General features: G+C 27.9%; 1 long non-coding RNA gene across 2 annotated transcripts; it reads left to right on the forward strand.

Moving 5' to 3' along the window:
- The first annotated feature begins 489 nt into the window (after positions 1-489).
- LOC145093991 (uncharacterized) lies at positions 490-1,958 on the forward strand. Of its 2 annotated transcripts, XR_013703178.1 has the most exons (3): positions 490-990; positions 1,178-1,444; positions 1,521-1,958. It is a non-coding gene; the product is annotated as an uncharacterized LOC145093991 (long non-coding RNA). The 2 variants fall into 2 exon arrangements; XR_013703177.1 differs by having other exon boundaries at positions 490-1,444.
- Positions 1,959-5,079: the final 3,121 nt, after the last annotated feature.

The raw sequence follows: 5,079 nt of genomic DNA on the forward strand, positions 1-5,079 counted from the left end.
TCCTCTATATCTGGAAAGATAAGGACCTGACATTTGAATGTTTCAATATTGGAGTATATGATTTATTGTGCATTAAACACTTGTACTTATTGCATTGTATTTTGTAGGATTTAAATTATTATATTATTTTAATGCTGATTTGTTGTACTATTAGCTTAAACACTTGGACGTCTTAAATATATTTTTAGAAATAGTAAAGTTTGTATAATAATATAGTAATATATATATATATATATATATATATATATATATATATATATATATATATATATATATATATATATATATATATATATATATATATATATATATAACTAACGAAATCTCGTAAAGTAATTTTGCAGTTACGAAAACCATGAGTTTTTTCTAAAAGCATCCTACTTCTAATAAAAGACTCTAATCCTACTTCTAATAAAAGTTTTGTCTACGTGTTAATTTCTTATAATTTACAATTATTTTGCACATACATTCTAAAAGTTACATGTGTACTCATGTGCTCATTTTCTCGCTCATTTGTTCCATTATCTCTCAATCTCCCGTCTCGGCGCAATTCTTGCTCAATCAAATTTCATGATCCCGAAATCATCGTGAAGCTCAATATTGAATCCCTACTTCTCCTCGCTAAATTATCTTCTCACCACCTCCACCATAACTGTGTATTAAAAATCAGAATACCAAACCTCTTCTTTATTTCTTATTTCATGCTAAGGATGCTATACGGTTTGCTTTTTGTTTCCCATTAAAACCCTAGCCCCTTTTTTGCTTATCACATCCCCTAAATAGTAGGATATAATTTTTTTGAAATTCAAATTCTGTTTACCTCTTTTGAAATCACATCGAACACTTTCTCTCTTAATCGTTCTCCTCCCGTCCACAACTTAAAACCCTAAACACATTCTTGATGAAGGCCATTAATGGAGTTTTTTTAATCAGGATATAGGCCACGCAAGCCATGAAATTTTGGATGAAGACAACAAATCCTCGATCTGGGTAAACTTTCTTCAGTTTTGGTTGTTTTTCTTGTGGTGTTGCTTACATGTGTTTATTTAGCTTCAATTTAATGTCCATGTTTCGATTTTGTTGCTTCCATTTAATGCCCTAGATTGATAAAAGTCCATTTTTTCGTAATTTTTCAAATCTTCAAATAAAATTTACATCTTGATATTGATGTGTGAAGAAGAACATGGCTAAGGAGCAAGAAAAACGAATTAGGCCTGGGTTGATTTGTCTCTATATATCTTAGCAACAAACTTTCCCCATGAAAACGAGATTATAGAATGATGTTTCTTTACAAGTTCTTGTGCTTCCTCTTCTAATTGATATTGATATTGATATTGATATCGATGAGCTTAATAGTGATATGTTGGTCCGATTATGCAAGATATTGGATGACCATCTGAGAGACCAAAAAAAAAATGCAAAAGCAAAGCCTTGTGCCATTGAGGTAATTTATAAATTTTTTTATTCACCCTTCTAATCTCTAAAGATATGGAAGTTAAACAATTCCTTTTTTTTTGAAGCTGTTAAGGCTTTAGAGTTCAACAATGCAACTGATTTCTCTCTGTCACAATCATGTGTGTTTGGGAACCGGTAATCAATTGTTTAATATATTACATGAAATGACTTGTGGAGGAGAATATAGATACTGGTGGGAATGAACCTTGTTACAATTTATACTCCAGATGAAAAATGAACAAAATGAACAGGAACAAACAAGAACAATGACATGGGGAGAGAACGCCATCAAGAACCTAAATTGATAACCAAGAAACTCACTTTTTTCTATGCCTAGATGTAAAATATAATATAATTCTTTATCTTTACTCTACAATAAAAGAATATAAGCTCCACCACAATGTTCCATATGGCAGCTACTGATTCTATTTCAGCTCTATTTCCCCCCTCCCCCATACATATAACAATATTACTAGCAATTCATGCTCAAAAGTGAACCTAAATAGCTTTATACCTTCTCATTTAATTTCATATGCCATTTTATATGCATAATTCTGGTTGCTTCTATAAATGATTTAGTTTGTAGATCAAATTTTATTGATACCTCTCGATCAATTCAATTCTCAAATTTTGAAATCATCACTTGTATGTCTCTATTTCTTAATCACCAATAGGTAGGTATCAGGTCGCCAATTGATTTTCTAATAATTAAATGCATGTCTTCCATATTTTTGCTTGTTTGAAAAAATAGCAATTTGAAGGATACATGGTCTCATTTTATGGTTGTAAGTTTGGTTACAATTCAACTGACTTTGTGGAAATGGCATGTTAAGTTGTAGGTCTTAAAGTTATTCAACAGTCCACTGAAAAGGAAAACAAGATTTGGGTGACTAGATGAAAAGAAAAAAGGTTCACAGACTTGCATTTATCCCACATGGGTTGTAGAAGCAAAAACTGAAAGTTTGTTCTTTTATAAATGTGGATGCTTTAAGCAGGAAAGAGCTCCTGGATCTGTGAATGCCAACTTTATAAGGACCAATGTTGATGTTTTCAAAGAGAAAAATCTATGACTTTAAATGGTGAAAGTTAAAAAAAAAAAAAACTAACTGATTTTAAATAACATAATTTTATTATAACTTCACGTGTTCATAGAAAACATAATATTTAATCAATTTGACATGTTTGTTACCCATTTTTTGATTTCACTGTTTATAATAATTTTTTGTACTTTGATGTAATTCAATTTTAATGTGTCGAATTTTTGTATGATTTCGCATCAAACTGTAGAAGCAATCACATATTACCAAAAGAGCCTTGCATTCTCAACAATAAGCTTAAGCAGCTAATATGGTTTTAGCATACACATACCATCTATAGGTGATATTTACATTTTTTAAACATCGTTGCTTTTCTATACTAATTTGATTTACGAGGAAAAATATGTATTTTTTTTTAATTTATGCATTTACATGTTGGTTTTCATATAGATTTAATGAAATGATAAAAATCCTCTAGAACCTATTAAATTTTAGGGATTGAACTTTTATTTCTTTCGTTTACTACAATGTACTTTCAAACTTTTTTATTGAGGCATTGTAGTATGAAAATTCTATTAAATTATAGCATGTTCTTCGGATGTGTTCCTTATAAGGGCATTTTAATTTAATGATGTGTGGTGTAAACGTATGCACTTTACCTTATTATGGTGTGATGTCTTCCCTTGGTTTACTTAACTTCTACCTAAAATATTTTCCAGGGTCTTTACTTCTAATCCTAAGGATCCACATTATAAAGTATATATCTATCTTTCTATATTTTAGTGGAAAATTATGTGGTTTACATTCCAAAACTGATAACACATTTTTGTAAATAAGAATTGCAACCTTTAAACAGGGTTGAGAGTATGCTCAAAAATTATATTAGACTTTTGAATGGACAAGAGTTACCCTGGAACATTGAGCTCTGGATACATAAAATTGCCAACATCATAAGTCTTGCATTTTCTTTTGGCCTATCTTTAGTTTATGTAAAACATCATTATTAAACAATATTCTCTTATTTCAGTTAAAAATATCACATCATTATTAAACAATATTCTCTTATTTTGCAAAGATGAGTTAAAAATATCATTTAATTTGTCTTCATATGTTTTGATGATTATTGCCTTGCATTTTGGTAATTCTTAAAGAAAGTTATACATTTGGGAATTGTAAAATTGGAATTTGATGACTATTGTCTGCACCTATAAAGAAGTTTTTAAAAATTCATAAAAAAAAATTATAAAGAAGTTTTTAGAAATTTATAAACAATTTTTATAATTTTATTTCTTATAGCAACTTTTATTTATTAATAGTAAAACACATTTTAATCTTACTTTTCATTTCTAATTTAGTTTATTGTGTTTATGTATGTTTCTTACAATAATTTATTTTTAATTTTATCCTTTTTTCGTTTATCTACATGTAAATAATGTCGCTCATATTTTCAAGCCATTTTATATAATAATTTAAATCAATAATTATAAACTTACCAACAAATCATCTAACTTTGTAAGTTAATAAATGTATGAAAATAATTTATTGATGATTATAGTTTGATGTATCAATATTCTTTTATTTTGCTAACCGTGGTTTCCACGGGTTATAACCTAGTTTTTTTTATAGTTTCTTTGTGATAGAAATCTTCAAATACCATTTTCATAGCACACGAGAGATTTATATTGCTAGAACTAAATTTTAGTCCAAGATATAAAAGAAGCCCAAAAAAATTGGCAAATGCCAGAAAAAAATGGTAAAAAGAATTGCGAGTGATGATACCTTTGAGTTTTTTTATAAAAAGAAAAAAACATTTTTTAAGTTATTTTATGGTAGAAATCTTCAAATACCATTTTTATAGCAATATATATATATATATATATATATATATATATATATATATATATATATATATATATATATATATATATATATATATATATATATATATATTTTGCTAAAATGAAATCGGTATGAGAGAGGTTTTACAAAAAAAACATGGTGAAAATTTCAAGAAAAATGAAAACAAAAATGCATTATATGTAAAAGGCTCAGCCAAAGCCTATATAGTAGGAGGGTGATTAGATTGGGAAAAAACTAATTTTTTGCCTAAATCTGAAAAAAAAATGTTGGTTGTTTTGTTTAGATTCATCTTTTTCTCTTTTGATGGTGTATTGACATTAAGTATTTATTACATATATAATTTTTGTTTATTCTCCATCTTTCCTTTAATATTGCAAAAATTGTATTTCATTAGATAGATAATCTAATATTTAATTTTATTAGAATCATCTCACAACCCAAGTTATGCATAAGGCACAAAATGGTTGCCAATGGTGTTGGAAACATGACACCTAGCTAGATTGCCAAAGACAATCTCTCCCTCCCACATAACCTCGAAATATTGGGGAAGACGTTATCGTTGGTGGGCAAAATGTTATGTATTTTTATTACATAGATAGTATTTTTTTTATCCGGTAGCATTTGTATGTTGATTTATCCTCTTAAGATATGTTAATATTGTTGCTTTTAGTATCATCAAACATTTTAGGTAATTTATATTTGCATGATTACCTATGAATATTTGTGA

This window comes from Lactuca serriola, chromosome 3 (assembly GCF_051521515.1).
Source record: "Lactuca serriola cultivar US96UC23 chromosome 3, Lser_US96UC23_V15, whole genome shotgun sequence".
NCBI classification, from domain to species: Eukaryota; Viridiplantae; Streptophyta; class Magnoliopsida; order Asterales; family Asteraceae; genus Lactuca; species Lactuca serriola.